Here is a 26,930-nt window from a genome sequence, read left to right on the forward strand (position 1 = left end):
CAGGCAGGTGTGAGCGCATCTGCACGCACAGTGAGGCCAAGACTTTTGGAAGATGGCCTAGTGTCAAGAAGGGCAGCAAAGAAGTCAATTCTCTCCAAAAAAAACACATCAGGGACAGATTGATCTTCTGCAGAAAGTATAGTGAATGGACTGCTGAGGACTGGGGCAAAGTCATATTCTCCGATGAAGCCCCTTTCCAATTGTTTGGGGCATCTGGAAAAAAAAAGCTTGTACGGTGAAGAGAAGGAGAGCTAATATCAGTCCTGTGTCATGCCAACAGTAAAGCATCCTGACACCATTCATGTGTGGAGTTGCTTCTCATCCAAGGGAGTGGGCTCACTCACAATTCTGCCCAAAAACACAGCCATGAATAAAGAATGGTACCAAAACACCCTCCAACAGCAACTTCTTCCAACAATCCAACAACAGTTTGGTGAAGAACAATGCATTTTCCAGCACCGTGTCATAAGGCAAAAGTGACAACTAAGTGGCTTGGGGACCAGAATGTTGAAATTTTGGGTCCATGGCCTGGAAACTCCCCAGATCTTAATCCCATTGAGAACTTGTGGTTCAAGAGGCGGGTGGACAAACAAATCCCACTAATTCTGACAAACTCCAAGAAGTGATTATGAAAGAATGGGTTGCTATCAGTCAGGATTTGGCCCAGAAGTTGATTGAGAGCATGCCCAGTCGAATTGCAGTGGTCTTGAAAAAGAAGGGCCAACACTGCAAATACTGACTCTGCATAAATGTCATGTAATTGTCGATAAAAGCCTTCGAAATGTATGAAGTACTTGTAATTATATTTCAGTACATCACAGAAACAACTGAAACAAAGTTCTAAAAGCAGTTTAGCAGCAAACTTTTTGAAAACTAATATTTATGTAATTCTCAAAACTTTTGGCCACGACTGTAGTCCATTGTGAAACGTTACCAATACTTCTTTCAAAAAACATCTTACTATATATAATAACATATATTAAATCGGTCATAACCAGGGTTCTAAATTAACTTTTTTGATCACCAGCCAATGTGGCTGGTAACTTTCTAAAGTTACCAGCCAATCAGAATTTCCACTAGCCATTTTTTTTTTTCGGTAAAAATAACAAATTATGAGTGCCACTGAATGCATTTGATCATTTTATTAACATTGTTGGCATGAAAAACACATATAAAGATATAACCCGAATTCCGGAAAAGTTGGGACGTTTTTTAAATTTTAATAAAATGAAAACTAAAAGACTTTCAAATCACATGAGCCAATATTTTATTCACAATAGAACATAGATAACATAGCAAATGTTTAAACTGAGAAAGTTTACAATTTTATGCACAAAATGAGCTCATTTCAATTTTGATTTCTGCTACAGGTCTCAAAATAGTTGGGACGGGGCATGTTTACCATGGTGTAGCATCTCCTTTTCTTTTCAAAACAGTTTGAAGACGTCTGGGCATTGAGGCTATGAGTTGCTGGAGTTTTGCTGTTGGAATTTGGTCCCATTCTTGCCTTATATAGATTTCCAGCTGCTGAAGAGTTCGTGGTCGTCTTTGACGTATTTTTCGTTTAATGATGCGCCAAATGTTCTCTATAGGTGAAAGATCTGGACTGCAGGCAGGCCAGGTTAGCACCCGGACTCTTCTACGATGAAGCCATGCTGTTGTTATAGCTGCAGTATGTGGTTTTGCATTGTCCTGCTGAAATAAACAAGGCCTTCCCTGAAATAGACGTTGTTTGGAGGGAAGCATATGTTGCTCTAAAACCTTTATATACCTTTCAGCATTCACAGAGCCTTCCAAAACATGCAAGCTGCCCATACCGTATGCACTTATGCACCCCCATACCATCAGAGATGCTGGCTTTTGAACTGAACGCTGATAACATGCTGGAAGGTCTCCCTCCTCCTTAGCCCGGAGGACACGGCGTCCGTGATTTCCAACAAGAATGTCAAATTTGGACTCGTCTGACCATAAAACACTATTCCACTTTGAAATAGTCCATTTTAAATGGGCCTTGGCCCACAGGACACGACGGCGCTTCTGGACCATGTTCACATATGGCTTCCTTTTTGCATGATAGAGCTTTAGTTGGCATCTGCTGATGGCACGGCGGATTGTGTTTACCGACAGTGGTTTCTGAAAGTATTCCTGGGCCCATTTAGTAAGGTCATTGACACAATCATGCCGATGAGTGATGCAGTGTCGTCTGAGAGCCCGAAGACCACGGGCATCCAATAAAGGTCTCCGGCCTTGTCCCTTACGCACAGAGATTTCTCCAGTTTCTCTGAATCTTTTGATGATGTTATGCACTGTAGATGATGAGATTTGCAAAGCCTTTGCAATTTGACGTTGAGGAACATTGTTTTTAAAGTTTTCCACAATTTTTTTACGCAGTCTTTCACAGATTGGAGAGCCTCTGCCCATCTTTACTTCTGAGAGACTCTGCTTCTCTAAGACAAAGCTTTTATAGCTAATCATGTTACAGACCTGATATCAATTAACTTAATTAATCACTAGATGTTCTCCCAGCTGAATCTTTTCAAAACTGCTTGCTTTTTTAGCCATTTGTTGCCCCCCAGCCAACTTTTTTGAGACCTGTAGCAGGCATTAAATTTTAAATGAGCTAATTAAGTGGATAAAAGTGTAAAATTTCTCAGTTTAAACATTTGCTACGTTATCTATGTTCTATTGTGAATAAAATATTGGCTCATGTGATTTGAAATTCCTTTAGTTTTCATTTTATTAAAATTAAAAAAACGTCCTAACTTTTCCGGAATTCGGGTTGTATATACACTGACTCAAATTTAAAATTATTAGTTCCCACCACGAAATTGCTTGTTTTGTTTTTTCTTTTGCGTAACTTATGCCGCGTTCCAGGCAACCTGTAACCCGTGTTTTTCCAACCTTATACCCGTGAAAGTGCACTGGTACGGCAGTCAAACCCATGACTTCCCACCCGTGAACTCGTACTAGGTCAATGTACTCCCAGTTACGAGCTCTGACGTCACACAGCCCGCAAAACCAAAACAACAATGGCAGCACCTACGGATGCAGTGTTTCTGCAGGCGGTAAACGGTGAGAATATTTATACTTTAGGAAATTATAACGTTGCAGTCAAATTAGTAATAATAATATAGTAATAATGCTGGTTTGTTTACATCTAGCTACTACCACAATTCCTTGCGCTCAGGTAGTTTCACGTGACTGGCCTGGAACGCTACGAAGTCGTGAGTCGTGGTTTGAAGTCGTGATTTACGTGCTCAAAAACCTGCCTGGAACGCAGCATTACATGTGGCAATCCTGACAAAGCATTACGACATTCTTGTGATCAAACACAAGCCATCATGACCCGTCAGCCATTTGGCATTAAAATTTCTTTTCTTTGTTTCTCTGTCCGTAATACGGAGCCCCGCACGTCACCTGTAGGAGAAAAAAAATCAATCCGTGGCGACGGTTTTGCAATCCGTCCCCTCAGTTTATAAACCGTACTCACAAATTCATAAACTGTTCCCTCGGTTTAACAAATCGTGCGGCGCTCAGATTTTGTAAACCGTTCCCTCGGTTTTTGAATCCGTACTCACGAATTCATAATCCGTGATCACGCTTTCGCAATCCATTCCCACGGATTTGTAAACTAGCACGCATTTGTGGCCCCGCCCCCACCGGCAGATTCATTTCTGTTTATTAAACATTATTTTTCATAGTATCCAACGAGACCATGATCAGCATTCACAAAATAGTCTTCTTTTTAGCGTTTATTTTACATTAATCACCCATAGGATAAGACATAGTCGCCTGTGTTTTATGGCCAAAAAAATAAACGCTAAAAAGAAGAAAATAAGGGTAAAAAGCAATACAGAACAAATAATATGCCGGTTATGTTTTCATTCCTTTTCTCTCTAACTGAATGCAATGTTATTTTTGGCCTAATTATTTAATAATAACATTAACTGTGAAGCATGCATCTAACTCCGGCAGGTGGGGTGGGGTGGATGGAGTTTAGTATAATAAAATCACAAAAATAAGTCTTCATGTTAAGAAAGAACTGTACACAAGCATTTCCAAAACTGTCAAAGGTTATTTAGATATAAAGCAATTCATGAATTATTTTATGACAGACATTTTTACTGTCTTGTAATAATTTATTTAGCCTACAAATTAAAATTATAAAAATAACTTTCTTTTTATTTTTATCATTATTATATATTATTATACAGGTTATGCATAAGAATCTTTTATCCAAAACAACTTACAAAAGAGGAAAACTAATTTCTCCAGAGTCAGTCACAATGGCAAGTTTATTGTACAATAATAATCAAGTGCTATTATAAGATTATCACAAATTTAACAAGATTTTGATGCACATCTTTCTTATTAAATCTTTGTATTCCACCTCGTACTACACTTGATAGAGAATCTACACTTTGCGTCTTGAGTAGCGTTACACCCCTAGTTGGTTTGATTCAAGTCAAACCTTTTCTTTAATGTGTCTTAACTGACCTGACTATGTGGGGTTATGCCAAATAAAATAAAATAATAATAATATTATTTTTTATAAGGGTCAAACAAGTAGCTATTTAAAGTCATGATTGCATGTTTCCTCGTTTGACAGCATCAAAAAACTTATACCACCTATCACTATAGCAACAAAGTGTAGTACTTCTGCATATATGGACACAGATATAGTGCTCCCCCAGCTAACACCTTCAGCTGCATGCGATTTTCCCTGGTTCCCCTGGTTACTGGAAATGTCTGGTTTAACCTCCTCAGCATATGAAGCTAGGCAATTACATAACAGAGGAGCGGTTTGTTCTTACAGGGGAAGATCCGGGGTTCACGTGTTAAAGGTCTCAGCTAGAGACAAGTTGCATCTTCATCAAACAACCGTTATATTGCCCCTGCTATTCTACAACACAAGTCAACAAATCCTGTTTGCTGCAGCTCTGTACACTGTCATTATTTCACCCGAACAAATGTTCTCATTTTCTGCTGCTGAACTATCCATATTGAATGAAAACAAATGGGCTTGACAATAATTTATGATTATGCAGACATGATGATAATTATACGTAACTTTTTGTTGTTTTGTTAACAAACACAAGACAAAGTCACTTTAAAATTAGTTTGTTATTTTCTGTCAGAGCTGCAGCACAAAGAGTAGCACATTGTTCTCGTATAAAGAGCTGTTGTGCTCTTGGGGACACGGTTTTAAGTTAAACCTCACTCCCCGATCTCAAGAGATGCACTAGCATTAGTCTGAAGACTGAACAGACTGGGGCTTAAATACATAGACAAATGAGGGTAATTAACCCATAAACGACACATTAAATAAAATAAACCATAATTTGTTACTTCATGTTACTGCATGTCGTCACCTTTATTTATATAGCGCTTTACACAAAATAGATTGTGTCAAAGCAACTGAACAACATTAATTAGGAAAACAGTTTGTCAATAATGCAAAATGACAGTTAAAGGCAGTTCATCATTGAATTCAGTGATGTCATCATTCAGCTCAGTTCAGTTTAAATAGTATCTGTGCAATCATTTGCAATCAAGTCAACGATATCACTGTAAATGAAGTGACCCCAACTAAGCAAGCCAGAGGCGACAGCAGCAAGGAACCAAAACTCCATCGGTAACCAAATGGAGAAAAAAACTGGTGTAAAATAACGAAGTAAAAATACTTCTTTACAATACTTAAGTATTTTTTTTGGAGTATCTGTACTTTACTTGAGTTTTTATATTTCAACCAACTTTTACTTTTACTCCACTACATTTTCTAATAAAAATTTGTACTTTTACTCCGATACATTTCCCCAAAGTATATTTGCTACTTACTACAAAATAGTCAGAAGAACACAGACTGCAGGAAAGCAGGTTCGACGAATCAGTGGTCTGGCGTTTGCAACTTAAGACTCCTAAAACAAAACACCTTTGCTCACGTGAAAACAACTGCGCGCTGCTCACAACTGCGGATGATTTCATTTTCCACTCAAGTCGAGTTTGGGTGTGTGCAATACAGCATTGTCTGCAATAATATGGTAGGTGTTGTTGTAATTATGTGCAATCTGTTTATTAAGTAGGAAATATTACCAAATCATGCACAGAGCGCACTTATTTATTGGTCTATTAAAACTCAAAATTCCAGGCATTCTAAATTGTAGATGACAACAATGCTTCTGTATGCATTTTATATTTATATAACTTCATGTAGGCCTAGTTAACTTAATCTTGATCACACAAAGAGTACCGTTTTTCTGCAGATGCATAAATATATTTAATGATCATTTTATATCAGTTCAGTAAAGCAAGTGACTTACATTTTAGACATAATATTGCTTGTTTTTGCTCAATTTTGCTAACATAAATAGTTCCAAACAGATCACAGCACTGTTTTGTGTCTCTGAGCAATGGACGGTGTTTACTTATTGAATGAATCAGCTTTTTGAACGAATCGGTTGAATAAGTGATTCACTCATTAACACAATCAAATGCTTTGTTTCTGAATGAATCAGCTGTTTGAATGAATCGGTTGAATCTCAATGACTCTAATTAACATTTATTCACTGTCGCATTAACATTTATTCTTTTTTTTTTCTCCATGTTTTAAATTATTTCTAATATCAGTATTCAACATTTATAAAAACAAAACATTAGGCTTATTTACGCATCTGTAACTGCAGATTAAATGAATCCATGTGCCCTCTTAGATACATACTGTTACACCCCTGGACTCATTTAGTGTGCTTTTGCCCCTGTGACCCAGTTTCTGTCTCCCGTGTTTGGTTTGATTAGTTCCCAGGTGTGTCTATTTTATTGCCCATGTGTTCCATGTCCCGGTTAATTTAGTCATTCCATCCACCTGTGTTTCCCCAATTATCCCTTGTATTTAAGCCTTGTCCTTTAAGTTCAGTTTTGTCAGGTCTACAAACCGCTTACGTGTGTCTTCCTATGTGTTCCATGTTGGATATCCCCTGTGTTGGATTTAATAAAGCCTTATTTCGTTTATCCTCGGCTCCGTGTTCCTTCCGGCAGCATAACGTAACAGAAGACCCTACCTAAAACGTTTAGAATTTCGTGTGTTCCCTCCGTTTTGTTTTCCGTTTTTTCACAGTATTTTCTTTCCGTAGTGTGTCGATGGATCCCCTCTTTCGCCCCGAATACCTCCTCATCCTGCTGGAGCAGGAAGGGCGTTCTCTTGAGGACCATACCAGACTGTTTCTTCTGCTAGCGAATGCCACCAGCTACCCGGACTATGCGCTCTGCACCTGCTATAACGCCAGCCTGAACTCCAAGTGCAGAGCGTTATCGTCCGCAGATGGTCCTCAGGAGGATTTCGCTGCTTTCGTGGAGTGGGTGCTGGAGAAAAATGGATCCGCATGGACCATCAGCACCATCGAAGAGGATATCTCCAGCCACACTCCCGACCCAGAGACCAGCCAACCACCTTCAAGCCGCACGGAGCCAGAGCCCACCGCAGCCGCAGAGCCCGAACCATTCACGGACAGTGAGCAGGATCTCGAGAGCGCGACTGACCAGGTGTGTGAGCCGGCAACACCGTGTGTCGTGGGAGTCTTAGTGGAGATCGAGGGCGTGGAGGAAAGCCCTTCCCACATCCGTGACTGAGGGTGAGCTATATTCGGTCTCGGGAAATATGGAGCAACTTATGGATCTTATGGACTGGTCTATGGAGGTAATCCCTGAATCCCCTGTTTTTCCAGCTCTGAATTTTCTGTGACTCCGCTGGTTCCGCCCAGCTCTGAATTTTCTGTGTCCCCGCTGGTTCTGCCCAGCTCTGAACTTCCTGTGTCTCCGCTGGTTCCGCCCAGCTCTGAACTTCCTGTGTCTCCGCTGGTTCCGCCAAGCTCTGAATTTCCTGTTTCTCCGCTGGTTCCACCCAGCTCTGAATTTCCTGTGTCTCCTGTGTTCTCTCCCACCTCCTCCTAGACCTGCCAGTTCCCCTACTCCACTTCCGCTGGTTCCGTCCAGCCCTGATCCTCCTGTGTTTCCTCCCATCCTTCCCCTCTCTCCTCCTCCTAGACCAGCCCGTTCATCGACCTCCTCTCTGCTGGTGCCAGTCAGTCCCGCAGCTCACCCTCAGTCTGCGCCATCTGGGCGCGATGGTTCGCCGCTGGACTACCAGTGTCCAGCTCCGCCTTGGCGTGTTAAGGCCCTGTCTCCGCCTCCAGCCTCCGAGCCCTGGACTCCTCCTCGGTCCTTCGACCCAGCGGCTCCGCCTTGGCTCTTAGCTCCCTCGCCTCCACCGTGGCCTGGCATCCCACCTGCTCCACCGGGCTCCCTCGTCACTCCGGCTCCACCTTTGTCAGTTGTCGACCATCCGCCGCCTCAGAACTCCACTCCTCTGGCTTCACCTCGTCACTCCATCCCTCCGGCTCTGTCAGGCTCCTCCTTCCCTCTGGTTCCACCTCCATCCTCGGTCGCTCCGGCTCCACAGCGGTCTTCCAGGACCCCGTCTCCGCCTTGGTCGCCAGAGCCTTCTGCTCCACCTAGGCCCTCGGGATCCTCGACGTCACCCTGGCTCAGCGGTTGCGCTGCTCCATCTTGGGCTCCTCACCCACCGGTGCAGTCTCCTACTGTCGGACCCCTGGTGTCGTCGGCCGCTTCTCCACCGTGGCTCCTCCCGCCGTCGACTCCACCATGGATCTCCGTCCTGGCTGGTCTCTGGTGGACCATCTGGCTCCTCCTGCTCCTGTCTCCTCCCTGGCTCCTTCCTCCGTGGTCCCTGTCAGCTGGCCCCCTCCTGGGAGTCTGTCCTCCACTGGAACATCCTCCCAAGTTCCCACCCACGCCTCCCTCTGTTGTTTCTACGGTGCGAGGACGCACCTACCGGGAGGGGGGAGTAATGTTACACCCCTGGACTCATTTAGTGTGCTTTTGCCCCTGTGACCCAGTTTCTGTCTCCCGTGTTTGGTTTGATTAGTTCCCAGGTGTGTCTATTTTATTCCCCATGTGTTCCATGTCCCGGTTAATTTAGTCATTCCATCCACCTGTGTTTCCCCAATTATCCCTTGTATTTAAGCCTTGTCCTTTCAGTTCAGTTTTGTCGGGTCTACAAACCGCTTACGTGTGTCTTCCTATGTGTTCCATGTTGGATATCCCCTGTGTTGGATTTAATAAAGCCTTATTTCGTTTATCCTCGGCTCCGTGTTCCTTCCGGCAGCGTAACGTAACACATACACTGTTGGCTAAATGCTATTTCAGATGCAGATTCCAAAAATGTTTACTTATGTTGGAATGGAAGATACTAAGTACTGGATGAAGTGCTTCTTATTCTTACCCAAAAATACAAAATGGAAGAAATAGTTAAAACTGAAGACAATCTTGCTACTCAAACTGTGCATGAACATTTTTTATATAGATTTATTTGCTTCTTTTCCATTGTGCATTTACTTGTACTTTTACTTTCAATACTTAAGTACATTTAAGATTTAAAAAATACTTTTCGTACTTAAGTACAATAAATAGCACATACTTTACAAAGTAAAGTCATTTTCTGGTAAGATATATGTACTTTTACTTGAGTCTCTTAATTGACCTGACTATGTGTCATTACGCCAAAAAAAAAAAACATATTTTTTTTATAAGGGTCAAACAAGTAGCTATTTAAAGTAATGATTGCATGTTTCCTCGTTAAACTTATACCACCTATTACTATAGTGTACTTCTGCATGTATGGAAAAAAATGTTTTTTCTTATTTAGTCTTAGGAAATTTTCGAATATTTTTACCGGTAGATGCTGGATTTTTGACTTTCACAAGCTGTAAGCTCTTATCATCAAAATAAAAATAAAAAAATCTAAAATATAAGAAAGTTTCACATTTTGAAATAAGTAAAAAAAAAAAAAAAAAAAAAAACTTTTTCACAATATTCTTTTTTCTTTTTTTTTTTCTTGTTTGTTTGATACACCTGTACAGTAATTTCCAGTATAGCTACTTTAGCTAAATCAAATTTGTTTAGAATTGACAAATTCTGCATCCTCAACACTGTTACTGAACTGAATTAAATCCCCATTGAACTGACTGGAGCTGAATAATTATACTATTGTCTTTTTGGAGCTGCTTTAGAGTAGAATTTGGATTTATCTTATATTTGATTAAATTGGCATCACTAATTGTTACTTCCCTGTTCAGTATGCGCTTTGAAACAATCTGTATTGTAAAATGTGCTATATAAATAAAGATGACTTGACAGTTCTTGATCAAAATTAGCTGAAGATGTGAACTAGAATTTATGTCATTATTCAAAGACCAGTTAAGCAGATAAATCCACCTCTACATTTACCAACACAGCTGCAGAACCCAGATGCAAGAAGCTAAAATGCATACAACAATTCAGCAGGAACAGCTAATCAGGCTATCAGGAGTGAATATTAAATAATAGTATGTATATTACTATCAAGATTTAATGTTCACATCAGGTCAGTGCTTCTCATATGGGGGTTCATGATTCACTCTCATGCACTCATTCAAAACCGCTCAGACCTCTGGCTGGGTGCATGTAAATATGATACTTTCATTTGGATTATGCGGAGGTAATTTTCCCCTGTGTGATCAAATTTTAATGGAAACTAAATTAACTGAAACAGGTCTGCAAGAAGTATTGGTTCCTTGTGGTATTATAAGGTTCAACATTAGTTTCCGATGATGCCAGTGATAAATATTACATTTGTTCCTACCATTATTGTCTGCGGTTAGAACCACTTAACATGCAAATTAACTTGTTTTCTAAAACAGAGAGGAGGAGAGGTAATTTCCATCTGATTGTTTATGCGTAGGGCTCCATCCCTACGTCTTTTTATCGCCATCTCAAATGGCATGCATTGATCTCATAAAAAGCTATTTGGATTTGATAGACCTTTTAAAGACAATTCGCTGACGCACTGCTCTAGAACCGTGCTTTTGTTTAATTGATGCTACTAAGAGTTCAGTCCTCTGGCCGTACGTTGTTTAACTCAATGTCAGCATTCACAACGCAATAAGATTATGAATGATGATTTGGTCATTTTCTGATCCATGCTAACTTCACATCACAGATCACAGTAATTCAAAATGCTGGTTACTTGAAATAGCAAAGAACAACCTATTTAACCCCACCATTAACAAGACAGAGTCAATGGCATGCATTAGATTTTGTTGCATTGTCCAGGACACAAAGACTGCACTTTAAACCTATGTGCATATTGATAATTAAATTTCCACGCAGTTGAGACAGAGTGAGACATAACTCACACGAGGAGTATAGTGTGGTTATGTTTCCGCTGTCAGCCTTGTAGTATTTATAACAAAAACCACCTCTGTCACGGTCAAAAGCAGCTTTAAATAACTGAGTTTTGTGGGCAAATTAACAGTTTTGTGTTCTATTGTACTTTAAAGTAAGACATAGTAGAACAGAGTGCAAATGACTGGGATTACACGGTGGTCTTCAGTTGAAAAAAATAAGAATAATAACATAAAGAAAATATTTTTTGAGAAAAAAAAAAAAAATGCAGGATTTTTCCATAAAGTGGACTTGATTGGGTATCAATGTAGGCCCAAACTGCAGTTTCAGTGCAACTTCAAATGGCTCTGCATGACCTCAGCCAAGGAGCAAAGGTGTTTACGTATCCAGTTTTTATTTTTTTTCTGAAAAAAAAAAAAATAATAATAATTAAATACTTTTTAACCACAAATGCTTGTCTTGCACTAGCTCTGCAATGTACATGTTCATGCATTACGTAATCATGTTGGAAAGGTCACACAAGGTTAGTTTTCTGTGTATGACAGCTCAAAAAGGTAGAGTAGTGTGAAAAACTCCATCCCATTTCTCCCCCAACTTCAAAATTGTCCAACATCTCAGTTTTTTTTTTTTTTTTTTCAGGTGGGATCCTGTAAAGTCCTTCGAAGCTGAATTGAAACTGCATTTTGGACATTCAAGTTTATTTATTTGTATAGCGCTTTTTACAATACAAATCGTTACAAAGCAACTTTACAGAAAATTATGTTTCTACAGTATTTAGTAATAGATTATAAGTGGTGACTGTCAGTTTGTGAACATATGACAGGATTTGTAGAAAAGTTAATACAAGACGTAGTCAGCCAGATGATGAACATTATTAATATTATTAATAATTAATAATTATTATATGATGCAGTCACACTTGTAGCAATATTTGTTAGTTATGTTTGTTGATTCAGGGTTAGCATCATCTGAGGTCCTCTGAGGGTCAGCATCATCTCTTCTCAGATGTTCTGGATCCAGACTGGAGCTTGTGTATATCCTAGATTTACATCCCGTGGCAAAACATAGAAAAAAATCGAGACATCATTAGCATAGCTGCTGTTCCAACAAAGTAAAAAGAATTAGTTTAACCCAAGCTAAAGAATAAAAATGCGCATTTGATCAGATGCAACTACACTCACAATTTAAGATACATTATTCGAATGCTTGGCGAGATGCGTTTTTAATCTAGATTTAAACAGAGAGAGTGTGTCTGAACCCCGAACATTATCAGGAAGGCTATTCCAGAGTTTGGGAGCCAAATGTGAAAAAGCTCTACCTCCTTTAGTGGACTTTGCTATCCTAGGAACTACCAAAAGTCCAGCGTTTTGTGACCTTAGGGAGCGTGATGGATTGTAGCATGGTAGAAGGCTAGTTAGGTATGCAGGAGCTAAACCATTTAGGGCCTTATAGGTAAGTAATGATAATTTGTAACTGATACAGAACTTAATACAGATATACAACCCATTGATCCCGACTGAATGGAGAATAATCCTGGACCGTTTTCCTCAGAAACCTTAATGATGTCTTTTTGACTGAAGAAAGAAAGACATGGACATCTTGGATGACATGGGAGTGAGTAAATTATCAGGAAAATACTATTCAGGAAGGGAACTAATCCTTTAAGACAAAAAAATTGTGATAGCGAACACTAACACTTTGGAGGTATGGAACGGAACCAAGAGGCCCTTTTCTGAATAGACGTCAATGGCGGAGAGGCTTCTGTAACACGGCGCCAGAGGTGGGTAGAGTACCCAAAAACTGTACTCAAGTAAAAGTAAAAGTACTTCTAGAAATATTTGCTCAAGTAAAAGTAAAAGTACTAGTCTTGAATAGTTACTTGAGTAAGAGTAAAAGAGTATCGGATAAAAAATCTACTCAAGTAGTTAGTTACTAGTTACTTTGGGTCATATATACTGAGACTATTTTTATTTAGATATATAGATAAAATGTATGTAATGTATGTGTGCGTGTATAAATGTATATATTTCATCAGCCTTTACTCCAATTTATGTAATTTATTATAAAACCCTGTCTGTTTACTTAAGTAACAGATATAGGTGTCATGCCATAACATATTTTTAATATGACTGACTTTATATTAAATGTGAATTTAACATGGAAAGTTAATGTGATATAAATATTGCTACTAATCTTTCATTGTTCAGAAAGAGAGCAAATAACATTTACATTTATCAAAGATCATTTTCACTGACAGTCTAGATTTCAATCACTCTCAGAAACTACTATTACCATTACTCATCGGAACACAGCAGCTGATGATATGACTTGCTGAACGTACTCGCACCGGTGTGATTGTATTAAAATTTATAAAATCTTAATCGGCTATTTTTTGTCTTTTGGAAGCTGCGTTCAACTTGACTCCCCTCTGTTATAAGCCACACACGTACAATTTAATGTCACAGTGGTATTGTGTACTGTAATCGAATGTAGCCCAAGTTATTACCTGTTAAACAGTAGACAGCACACACGGTCCCTTACGAAAATTAACCATGGTTTTACAACAAATAAAACCAAAAAATCATGGTTACTATAGTTAAACCATGGTAACCACAAATTAACCATGGTTTTGCTAAATTAACCATAGTTTAACCATGGTATTTGTAGTAAATCTGTGGATATACAAATGGTAGTCAATACGCCAAAAAACCATGGGTTACTACAGTTTTACTATAATAAAACCATGGTTATTTTTCGTAAGGGGTGTTCATCTATTAAGGATCTCCATCGCTAGCAAATAATAGCCTTTGCAGATTTGCTTTCAATTCAGTGCAGTTCCAGCCACGTTTCCAACGCTCTTTCTGTTCTTAAACGTTACAACTCCGAGTGAACCACTTCAGACGCTCAACGCGTGCGGCAGGGAACTGAACGACTCATTCAAACTGATTCATGAACCAATTCACTCGTTTGCCAATTGGTTTGATCAAGCCTTTGAACAGAATTGACTCAAAAGAATGAATCATTCGCGAATGGGCATCGCTCATTGCCCAGAGAAAAGTAGACGGCGCGTTTGGAATAAACTGAAGCATTTATAACATTTATTGCATTAAGATAAAGTAACGAGAGGAGCGTCGCCCACAGTAACGAAGTAAAAGTACAGATTTTCCCCCCAAAATTTACTCAAGTAAGAGTATAAAGTACCCATCTTTAAATATACTCCGAAAAGTATTAGTTACCCCAAATAATTACTCAAGTAAATGTAAGAAGTAAATGTAACTCGTTACTACCCACCTCTGCACGGCGCACACGCTTTGTTCAGTTAAGTATATTGTTGGGATAGGCATCACTCATAATATCGACACCACTATTTGTATTCACCATGTTCTAACTGCTAATCAGAAAATATAGGAGCGGCTCTCTAGAGATGGGTAATCACTGGAAACTCACAACCAAGTATTATGGTAAGTATAGTACTTTTAATCAAATTTTTGATTAAAGTATGAAGTAGGCCTTTTTAAAGAAAATAGTATAGAAAATAATGTAAATTAACAAAATAAACACCAAATTTCAATATAAAATTTAAATTAAAATTAAACTGGGTTTTGAGTACTCAAATCTTTGGTGGTATACACTCAGTTACCCACACAGTGAATTAACTCTTCCTTTCAGGTTTGCAACCCACATTCACTGTACAAAAGAAAGAAATACATATTCCTTAAAGAATCCTCTTTAAGTAGATCACTGTTCAGTTCAAGTCTGTTCAAAACGTTCTGATATCAAATAAAGTTCAGATTCTCAATCACTTATCTCAACTCCAACAATGTAGCAGTAATTCACTGTCCACAGTGTATTCAGAAATCCTTTCCTCTTGGACAGAAAAGCAAAAGTTTCAGTTCTTGTAAATCTTCTCAACTTTTGTCCTCTGCTTCCTTCAGATTCAAGCTGGGTGGCTCGCCATCAAAGGATCATCCAAAACAATCCACCGACAAAAACCTGACCTATTAAAATAAGCCAGTGATTCAATAAAACAATCATTTTACATGGTTTTCAACTCCAAAAACCAAATACTTTCAGATAAGTATTTCTTACATTACGATAAACTTTCTGTTTACCAGAATTTAACAGTAACATTTGCATAAATTGACTAACATTTCAATCAATCAACATTTATTTGTATAGCGCTTTACAACAACCGTCAGGTATCCAAAGTGCTTCACATCATAGAATACAATAAACATCATATCATAAAATACATATAACAAAAAAGAAAACAGCAAGAGGGAAATTGTGTCACCACTACTATGTATTAAAAGCCATCCTAAACAGGTGGGTTTTAAGTTTAGACCTAAAAAGAGTTTCATCTGCAGTTGTACGGATATCAGGGGGTAACTTGTTCCAAAGTCTTGGGGCAGCAACTGCAAACGCCTGATCACCCCAACGCTTGTACTTTGACCTTGGGACTTCTAAAACCAGTTGATTTGAAGACCGTAACGACCGGCTGTGCTCACGCAGGGTTAAAATCTCACTTATGTACTCTGGTGCTCGGCCATTTAGGGCCTTAAAAACGAACAACAAAATCTTAAAATCTATTCTAAACTGTACTGGAAGCCAGTGTAAGGAATAGAGGACAGGAGTAATGTGTACACGCTTAGGTGTATTTGTTAAAAACCGAGCGGCAGCATTTTGCACAAGTTGAAGTCGTGCAATAGAGCCTTGACTTAAACCTACGTAGAGAGCATTACAATAATCCAACCTCGAACTAATAAAAGCATGAATCACCTTTTCTAGATCATGCCTATTAAGAAAAGGCTTAACTTTAGCTAGAAGACGAAGCTAAAAAAAACTCATTTTGACAATATTGCTGATTTGCTTGTCAAATTTCATGTCGCAATCAAAAGTAACCCCTAAATTTCAGACAGCAGGCTTAAGGTATGGAGCCAAAGCCCCCAAACTCACCGCTGAACCGTTTGGGTTGCCGAAGATGATACACTCCGTTTTTTCATTATTTAAACTAAGAAAATTTTGTGACAACCACATCCTAATATCATCGATACAACTAAGTAGGGAGTCAAGTGCGACATTATCATTCGGTTTTAAAGGCAAATAAATCTGCAAGTCATCAGCATAACAGTGAAAGGATAGATTGTGCTTTCCTATAATACTCCCTAACGGCAACATATATAAAGAAAACAAGATTGGGCCAAGAATTGAACCCTGGGGTACCCCACAAGAAAGAGGAGCAGCCGACGAGGAGCATTCACCAATCATAACAGAGAAGCTCCTATCTGCTAAATAGGAGCTAAACCATTGAAGTGCCAAACCTCGAATGCCCACACAATGCTCAAGACGAGAGAGGAGGACTGCATGGTCCACCGTATCGAACGCTGCTGTGAGGTCCAAAAGCACTAACACAGCAGGACTCCCGGCATCCACAGACAAGGCAATATCATTATGTACTCTTAGCAGTGCAGACTCGGTACTGTGACGTGATCTAAAACCAGACTGAAATTTTTCAAGGACAGAATTTTTCTGCATAAAGGCTTGTAACTGTATAAAAACAACTTTTTCCAAAACCTTTGACAGAAAAGGCAGATGAGAAACTGGTCTAAAGTTAGATAACACTGAAGGGTCAAGATTTGGTTTCTTAAGTAGGGGCCTGACCACAGCATGTTTAAATGCAGCTGGGACACAACCTAGACTAAGACACAAATTAATTAAAGTGAGTAAACTTGACCCAATGGCGGTATTAAAAACTTCTTTCACTATCCTGGCTGGGACAATGTCTAACGGACAGTTGGTGGGTTTCATGTGCTGCACTACCTCAGAAAGCAGTGTAAGTGAAACTGGCTTAAAATCCTCAAAAACAGCAGAAAGCACCGGAGCAGCAGGTACAAACACGTTAAAATTAGCACTGCAGTTTTGCCTGACAGCTGCTACTTTGTCAGTAAAATAACCAAGAAATTTCTCACATGTACTAAATGAAACCTCTGTCGGATCAGAGGTGCATGGATTCAACACAGAGTTAATGGTATTAAATAAAACTCTAGGTTCATGACAACTGCTATTTATGACCGAAGAAAGATAGTGCATCTTCGCCGCCTTCACAGCCTTCTGGTATGTGGCTAGGCTGTCTCTTAATAAACCTAGTGAAGAAAATAATTTGTCCTTTTTCCACTTTCGTTCGGCTTGCCTACAGTGTTGCCTAAGGGCCCTTGTGGTGTCATTTAGCCAAGGATCCACCTTAGGTTTAATAGATTTAGTCCGAAAAGGGGCAATAGAGTCTAGAATTTCAGTGCTTGTGGAGAGAAACACAGAAAGAATATTATCTGGGGATGAAGGAGAGACCAGACCATTCATAGCATAAAACTGTGAGCCCATAAACGCAGAAGCAAACTCTACACCTACGGAGGGTGTGATGCAGCGGCGCCTAGAGGCTGAGGAGACAGGTTTACTAGTGGGTGGTGGAATACTGATCTCAAATCTAATGGGGAAGTGATCTGAGATACCAGATTCTGTTATTTCTTCAAGTGAAACTGAGAGCCCGTGTGAAATAATGAGATCCAACGTGTGGCCAAGTTTATGTGTCGGACCTTCCACACATTGATTTAAGCCAAAAGAACTTAAAAGAGTTTTAAAATCATGAGCAAGTGGGTTTGAGGGACAACACACATGGATATTGAAATCCCCACAAACCAAAAGCTTATCATATTTAGGAACAACATCAGCTAAAAACTCAGAGAACTCGTGCATAAAATCTTTGTTTGGCTTTGGTGGGCGATAAATAACTGCAAACAATACAGGATAATCTAGATCAGCCACAAACAGCTGAAGTTCAAAACTATTATAGACAAGTGCAGGTAGTAACCGGCATCTGTACTCATTTTTGAAGAGCGTGGCCAGCCCACCGCCTCGACCTGACACTCGTGGGGAGTTGTAGAAAGAGCAGCCAGGGGGGAGGAGCTCCGAGAAGGCGCTGTCATCACCTGGTTTCAACCATGTTTCCGTCAACAACAAAAAGTCCAGAGCGTTTGTCATAAAATAGTCATTCAATATAAAAGTCTTATTTGTAAGTGACCTAGTGTTGATCAGCGCCATGTGAATTGAGCGCCTTTCAGTCCGTTGGGAAGCAAGACTGAGCGGGCGGAGATTCCCAAGCACGCAGCCTCGCTTGGAGGAGCGCTTCCTGTTCCAGTAGCGGGGAGATGGGCACTCGGAGCCCGGTACAATCGACCGGAGCCACCGGTAATTGCATGCCAAAGAACGCACATTGCAGCCGATAAACCCAGCTGACGACCCAAAACACGGATGACCCCGATCGCAGGTGGAGGATGATGTCAGGTACGCTCTGAGCCTGACACGTATTCCGCCTCTCTTCCCGCGTTTCCTGCGGCAATTTCTGCGGAGTGGCAGGCAGGGTTCACGCCATAGATAGGCAGGTATGGACGCGATGAAAGGCGGCAGCGTGGCTGACTGACCAACAGAGCCATAGATCGGCACTTTCTCCACAGAGTTACATATACTTAACAAAGTCAGGCGGTCATACACCAGCAACGGTGACACATTTCGAGTGACAAGCAGTAGAAACAGACAAATTAGCAATAATCCCAGCAAAGGTAAACGGCGAGCCACACACAGCGGCGCCATTTTTGATAGATAGAACTTTTCTCTTTCTCTCCCATACAGGCTCTCACGTGTATCGGATATTGCAGCCACGTGAACTGCAGCTCATGTGTAGGCTAATTAGCAATCTCGACAATTTAACAAATACAGTGCAAAATACATACATACATCAATTTCAATAAAGATTAAACAATTAAACTGTTTTCATGCGCTTATTTTTATAATGAACAACTTTGGAACAAAATAACTCACCATATCCAGTATTTCTGTATAAAACTCAAAAATAAAATCCTTCCGAACAAAAATAATGACTGGATGTCAGCACTTTAAGTCTCCCCTCTTGAATTACAATACGGATTGAATATTTTTTTACTTTTTTAAAGTATTATTTCCTAAAGGCGGACATACACTGTGCGATTTCGCAACCCATTCTCACTCCAAAGGCATCAAAAACCGAAGCATGGTCAAGCGCCCCTAGCGTCTCTTTTATGACGCCAAATGTGCCTCTTGGCGTCGAAATATCGACGCACTACGTCCTTCATTGCTTTCAGTGGGAAACATTTGGCATCAGAATTTCGACGTGAGGACATGAGATGTTTATCGCTATGAAATCACGTTCAAGAAGTCACACACATCGTGATACTTGCTTATCAGTTCCACAGTTTGGGTGAGTAGTCATAAATTCGCTCTTTTAATGCCTTTTATATAATGTATTCTGTCTTCTTTATTAATCAGATTAGTGCCATATGTTTAATCGCTGTATTATATAGGTCATCCGCGGCTGTCTTTGAGTTTCATTGTGTTTAAATAAATGAACACAGCTGCTAATTAGTGAGATTAAACTCTACAGTATCTGTCACGTGACTTGCCATACATCTTCGATCAGTTTTATATTAATTTCACTTCATGTAAGTTCAATGATGTAAGTTGTATTTGTAGTAAAATCATGGTAATCACGACACTTACAATAGTAATAAATGAAATGTGAAGTTAAAACACAGTAAACGGGACATTTACTATGTTTTTACCACAGTAACTGTAGTTTTACTATGGTATATTAGTAATCAATACAACAATACAATAATCACCAAACCAGCTATGTTTGTATTACTGTAATGTTAGTGTTATTATGTGCTTTTATATGACACATATCACAGTAATCATATGTTCTGTACCATGCTTTTAATACCTTTTAATGTAAATCCAAAAAAAAAAAATAATTAAAAATAAATAAATAATAAAAAATGTATTTTTTCATCTTGCAGTTCATTCATATCAGTTTATATCTAAATATTTAGCTCACAGATCATTATTAACATTCTTTATATAATTCAATTTTATTTTCTCTCCCCTTTTTTATTATTTTTATTTTTAGCTGAAAATTTTTTGCAAACATTTGCAGCAGTAAGTCTGTGATAGTTTGTCTCTTTTATCAAACATTCCTGCTGTTATAATTTGTACAGCATTTGTTGTTTCTTAAACTGTTGCACTGTCCAAATACCCACACTTGCCATCTTTGCACTTGACCACTTGATTACTTATTTGACGTCTTTCCTGTATTTGGCCTAGTGTTCTAGTGAGCATGATGACCACAAGTGTGTGTCGAACTTTTCATGACCTGATGACTGTGGTTCCCAATCCTGGTCCTGGAGACCCCAACACTGCACGGTTTTGGTGTCTCTCTTATCTGACAAACACACTTTTGAGGTCTTGGAGTCTTCACCGATGAGCTGATGAGTTGAATCAGGTGTGTTTGATCAGGGAGACATCTCAAAGGTGCAGTGTTGGGGTTCTCCAGGACCAGGATTGGGAGCCACTACCTTATGGGACACTTATGTGTTTACAGAGATTTTTATAATCTAATTATCAATATTTCACATACTGTACATTGGACAGCTTTCCGTGACCTCTTGTGAGATCTCGGCAAAAAGTCTGATAATTTATTCCAAAACATGATGTTTGATGGGATACACTAAGCGTTGTATAGTGCTCCGGAGCAGTATTGGAGAGGTTTAGTGTGTGTTAAGGATGCTGTGCTTTGGCATTATTAAGACCGGGGACAGTCTTGTGCACACACTGTCATGTACACACACTCTCAAGTGGCCAAGGCTGCAAGTGTGGGTATCTGGACAGGGTCAAAGTCTTAAAAATGAACCCTAAACACAGTCACACATCACAGTCTTAATAATTCAGTTTAACACTTGTATGATATTGTACAAGCCCCAGGACTGTCGAATCTGGAACTATCAAAAGAATTCATATGACTATAGCTTGCTATTAATTACTTGCTTCCAATAATGGATGCATTTAACATTTAATTATACAGAATCTTTACAGAGGCTGCTTTTATGGTCTAAACAAAACCCAGTGTAATGTACAAGTTGCACGTAATTAATAATATTTCCTTCCTTTCTGTCTTACAGGATTGTTTGCAGATAACACTGTAGTTTTTCCTATTGATAAAGCATTATGTTCTCTTTTTCAAGCTTCATACAGTAAACTTTACTTGGTGTCTTCCTAATGCTTTTATCATTAAAAAAAGCATCAGTTCTCATCAGGAGTTTTAGTAAAGGAGATATTCATACACAGTCTTCCCCTAGTTCCAGTCATGAAGTGAATTCATTATGTTATTGTCAAAGGTAGCAGGTGTTTATTTTCCTGAACACTTTCTCTGTCTTCCATTGTTCGGACAATCAGTGTTTATTTGATGCTTTGCTGATAGAGTTTTATAGATGATATTGCACACTTGACATGCATGTCTCCATGGTGTTATTTTGTGAGTTTGAAACATTTACATTGTGTTGTATAACATTTTGGTCAATTTAATTTTTAAGAAAATTTATCTTTTTCCAGTGTTCTCTGAAAGACATACTGTATTTATCCAACTTTCTTTTTATTTTCCAATTTTCACTATTTATTTACAATTTACTTAGTTTAAATGAACAATTATACAGATAAGAACTTTAAATATCAGAAACTATTCATAATAATTATATACAAAAATAATTGTAAACCTGGAATAATAGGTAAGTCCGGGTTACACTTCACTATGCTTAAACAGCTTTTGTGAGGAAATAGCTTATGATTTATTGAATCAACAGCCTGTTTGTTAATCTCCAACATGTTTTATACTAAATAATACTTTAGCTGATAACCATATACAGACTTTGCCTTGATAAAAAATAAAAAAGGCAGAGGAATGTTGCAACAGGTAGCTAATATACAGCATTACTACCAACAAATGTATCACATTACTAATAATAGATGTTGTGTAATATTGTGTGTTGACTAAAAATATTTATGTTTTCTTTCTTTGGTTTTTAGATGATACCTGAAAATTAGACTTTAATTACTAGTGACTTATTGTCTTTCCAGTGGTATGTACTACCGACCCTCACATCTCTCAGTAATAAGGCAATCTCTGACTGTACACAAGCAATCCTTATACCTGCTAACCAAACATACATACTTTTATAACAGACATTGGAAAAAAATGGGTAAAAAACAGAAGCGATTCAACTTATTAGAAGTCTGCATGATCGAAACTGATTTTTCAGTAACCCAAAAAATAACCTAACCTATTTTCACCTGTAGCCAAATAGATCTAGCCTGGTAATACCAATCTCTGCTACTTCGCTTTGCTTCGTAGACAGAGTCTGGAAGGGCATAATTTAATTGTCAACCATTTTCTTTCTTTTGTGTGTGTGTGTGTGTGGGGGGGGGGGGGGGGGGGGGTTGGATATGGCGGCCACTTGTCTGAAGTTTAAAATCATTGGCTACCCGTAAGCCAATCACATAACATTTGGTTATGCAGAGGTGGGTAGTAACGAGTTACATTTACTTCGTTACATTTACTTGAGTAATTTTTTGGGGTAACTAATACTTTTCAGAGTATATTTAAAGATTCTTACTTGAGTAAATTGTTTGGGAAAAATCTGTACTTTTACTTCGTTACTGTGAGCGACGTTCCTCTCGTTACTTTATCATGCAATAAATGTTATAAATGCTTCAGTTTATTCCAAACGCACCGTCTACTTTTCTCTGGGCAATGAGCGATGCCCATTTGCGAATGATTCATTCTTTTGAGTCAATTCTGTTCAAAGGCTTGATCAAACCAGTTGGCAAACTAGTGAATTCATGAATCAGTTTGAATGATTCATTTAGTTCCCTGCCGCACGCGCTGAGCGTCTGAAGCGGTTCACACTCAGAGTTGTAACGTTTAAGAACATCAGCAGCGTTGAAAACGTGGCTATGGAACTGCACTGAATTGAAAGCAAATCTGCAAAGGCTATTATTTGCTTGCGATGGAGATCCTTATTAGATGAACACCGCGTGTGCTGTCTTCTGTTCAACAGGTAATAACTTGGGCTACATTTGATTCCAGTAAACGATACCACTGTGACATTAGGTTGTTGTACGTGTGTGGCTTATAACAGAGGGTCAAGAGTCAAGTTGAATGCAGCTTCCAAAAGACAAAAAATAGCCGATTAAGATTGTATTAATTTTAATACAATCACACCGGTGCGAGTATGTTCAGTAAGTCATATCATCAGCTGCTAAATTCAGATCTGTGATCGCTGGCTGGCGCTGAGCATTTTTACAGCACTGCGCATTATAACCAATCACACACGATTCTGTTGAGCTTTTGAATGCAATGGGCAATCAGAGGTGTTACGATGAGTCATCGCTAAAATGCCGGTGCTTCCTTCACTCGCTCGCTGACTGGAGACCTCTTTCTGGCGAATTCTCTCGTCAGAAACAACAAAGTGCAGATGTGTGTACGAATCTATAATTAAGATATTGATTTCACAGTATTAACAGTTTCAGTGATTTTAATGGGAGTTTCTGAGAGTGATTGAACTCTAGACTGTCAGTGAAAATGATCTTTAATAATGTAAATGTTATTTGCTCTCTTTCTGAACAATGAAAGCTTAGTAGCAATATCTATATCACATTAACTTCCAATGTTAAATTCACATTTAATATAAAGTCAGTCGTATTTAAAATATGTTATGGCATGACACCTATATCTGTTACTTAAGTAAACAGACAGGGTTTTATAATAAATTACATAAATTGGAGTAAAGGCTGATGAAATATATACATTTATACTAGGGCTGTGAATCTTTGGCAAGGCAGCGATTCGATTCGATTACGATTCATAGGTTTTCGATTCGATTCAAGAACGATTTTTGCAAATTTAGAACGATTCAATTCGATTCGATTCACAATTAAATTCGATTCGATTCGATTATAACGATTCGATTCTGCATTCTTTAAGTTCATTCACGGGATTACTTAAATGCTTCTACTAAATTCTTTAAATGCTTAGTCAGGGGCAAATTACAGTAGCATTTATGGTTAGAGAAAAATAGGTTAGAAAAAAAAAAAACTTTTGTCCATTGTTAAATGCTAGTTTAATGATCCGACATGGCATACATAAAAATGTATGTAAGCCAAGTTTTTAAAAAAGAGCTTAAAGAGTATTATGTATAAGCTAACATTTTGTCACACCAGGGGCGTAGCCATAATTTCAGAAGTGACAGAAATGTCAAATACAATCATTTTATGTATGTAGCCTATATAATAATAATAATAATAATAATAATAATTATTATTATTATTATTATTATTATTATTATTATTATTTATTTATTTTTTTACAAAGAATTATCTTCTTTTTTAATTACTTTTAATTAGCTGTAATAAATCAAATACACTGCTGGATAATAATCAATGATTTGTAATCGATAATTTTATGATTGTTTTATATACTAGGCTAAATTTAATTAGCAATTATTTAAATTTTCTGCACAGAATAAGGTAGAAAATATACTTTATAGTTTCTGTACTGTAATAAATGTCAATTAGCACTGCATCATTCATAAATTGTTTGTGTTTTTTTTTAATTTCATCAGTTCATTCTGCTTTTATTCAGTTTAGCTAAAGATATAGCACGTCTATGAGAGCGAGATCGCTTCTCTTTCAGTGTGAAAACGTCTTCATCTCTATTTAACTTTTCCTCTCCATCAGCGAATGATTCTGAGAGAAAACGTGCCAGATGTCTGTTTGCTAATGAAACAAACGCTACTTTCATGCATCTGATTATCAGATAAATCTCGCGTTCTTATTTCAAGGTCGTTGTTAATGCTGTGGTTAATTTTAAAAGTTTCCTTCGTATATTCGGTTCATCCGCATTGCTTAAAAACATTTATCATTCAATGGATCTGTGCGTATGATTTAGACATTTACATTTCTGCTCCGTCCATGCAATAAATACAGCTGTAGACGGCTCCGGTAACTCCGTCGGTAAGATGCAGAGAGCCATTGACAAGCTACAGAAAAGTAAAACTACTTCACATTAGCATTACTGGCCACGAGTCCTTTAGATCACACGTCAGCTGCGTCAGAGACGAACGGAGTGCGAGCGCAATCCTGTGACAGTCTCAGTCGGTAAACAGTGGAGCGCGTGAAGGACAGATAAGAGGCACGATTCACGAACACTCTTCAAGGTCTCCATTAATTCGTGCGTGTAGTAATTTAATGTGTATACATTTTGAAAGCATTGAATCGCTATAGAAATCGCGATTCATTCGATTCTTAGCATTTTGAACCGATTACTGTCCAAGATCGGTGATTCACGATTCAAAAATCATGTTTCAAGATCGATGCATATGAATCGACAGGGTTTGTAATCGATGCATCGAGAAAACGAGTGAATCGTTACACCCCTAATTTATACACACACACATACATTACATATATTATATATATATATCGAAATAAAAATAGGCTCAGTATATATGACCCAAAATAACTAGTAACTAACTACTTGAGTAGATTTTTTATCCGATACTCTTTTACTCTTACTCAAGTAACTATTCAAGACTAGTACTTTTACTTTTACTTGAGTAAATATTTCTAGAAGTACTTTTACTTTTACTTGAGTACAGTTTTTGGGTACTCTACCCACCTCTGTGGTTATGACGTGCATTATGCACCGGCTCAGCCGCCTCGAACTTCCACTTAAAACACTGAAAAAAAAAAACATAGAGTGAGTTTCGCTGCCTCTTTAACCTGATCCTGCATGAGAGCAGCCAAGGGGGACACAATCACAGTTATCACCTTGCTGGACTTTGGCCTACCCAGTTTCTCGCTGACGATTGGGTAACAGTTGATAAATTAAACTTTTCCCAAAACCTGTCGCGATTAGGGCCACAACATCACCTCCATTCAAAATGTAAAACCAAACACTGCGAATAGCATCATGTGTCTCTATTAGGGCTGGGATAAACAATTATTTTTTAAACGATTAATCTAGCGATTATTTTTTCGATGCATCGGTTAATCTAACGATTAATTTTTTCCAGAACGATTCGATTTCGATTATCTCCCCATTAATTGACTACTAACAATTTATACACGTTGATTTATATATCTGAATGAAAAAAAACATGAATTGCTTAACATTGCAATATATGTTTATTGCTCTTAAAATTACAAAATAAAAGACTGACTAAGAATGCATTACTTTGCACTTGTATAGAGATAGCATTCAATAAAACCTTGAAGCCTTGAAAACACATAGCTTACTGAAACAAGCTTACTGAACACATAGGGCCTAACTTACTGAAAAAAAGTTCTTCTTTCAGATGAAAATAACAACAACTTGATGTCTAGCATTCAATAAAAAGGTCACCCAAAATACTTGATTAGAGCAATTGAAAGAATACAGTAACCAATGTAAACTTGAGGGCTTTAAGCTAATACAGAGTGCTTTTCCCAAAAAAAAAAAAAAAAAATTAACAGTGGGAGCCAGCAGCCTGTCATATAGAAAAAAAAATCTCCAAATGCTCCACGTGAAACTTTGGCATCCCGCCCTTTTTCTATCGTGTCTAATGATTTTGGTTAATATGCACGAGGGAGGGAGGGGGAGGGAGAGAGAGAGAGAGACAGAGAGAGACAGAGAGAGCAAGACAGCGCTCGTGTAGTTTGAAGACTGTGAGTGCGCGAGCGCGCGTGAAACTTTGGAGTTTTTCTATCGTGTTTAATGATTTTGATTAATATGCATG

The 26,930-nt window shown here is 38.5% G+C and overlaps 2 protein-coding genes across 2 annotated transcripts in view; both read right to left on the reverse strand.

The window, feature by feature from the left end:
- cdc27 (cell division cycle 27) overlaps positions 1 to 26,930 on the reverse strand; it is a 364,243-nt gene that overhangs the window by 299,266 nt on the left and 38,047 nt on the right. The window lies entirely within an intron of this gene.
- The window catches only part of LOC132142881 (uncharacterized), a 55,369-nt gene continuing 40,573 nt past the window's right edge, over positions 12,135 to 26,930 (reverse strand). Inside the window, exon 2 of the mRNA XM_059553071.1 lies at positions 12,135 to 12,277. The gene's annotated coding sequence lies outside the window, so the exon portion shown is untranslated. The remainder of the gene's footprint in view (positions 12,278 to 26,930) is intronic.

The sequence above is a fragment of the Carassius carassius genome, chromosome 1 (genome assembly GCF_963082965.1).
Source record: "Carassius carassius chromosome 1, fCarCar2.1, whole genome shotgun sequence".
Taxonomy (NCBI): domain Eukaryota; kingdom Metazoa; phylum Chordata; class Actinopteri; order Cypriniformes; family Cyprinidae; genus Carassius; species Carassius carassius.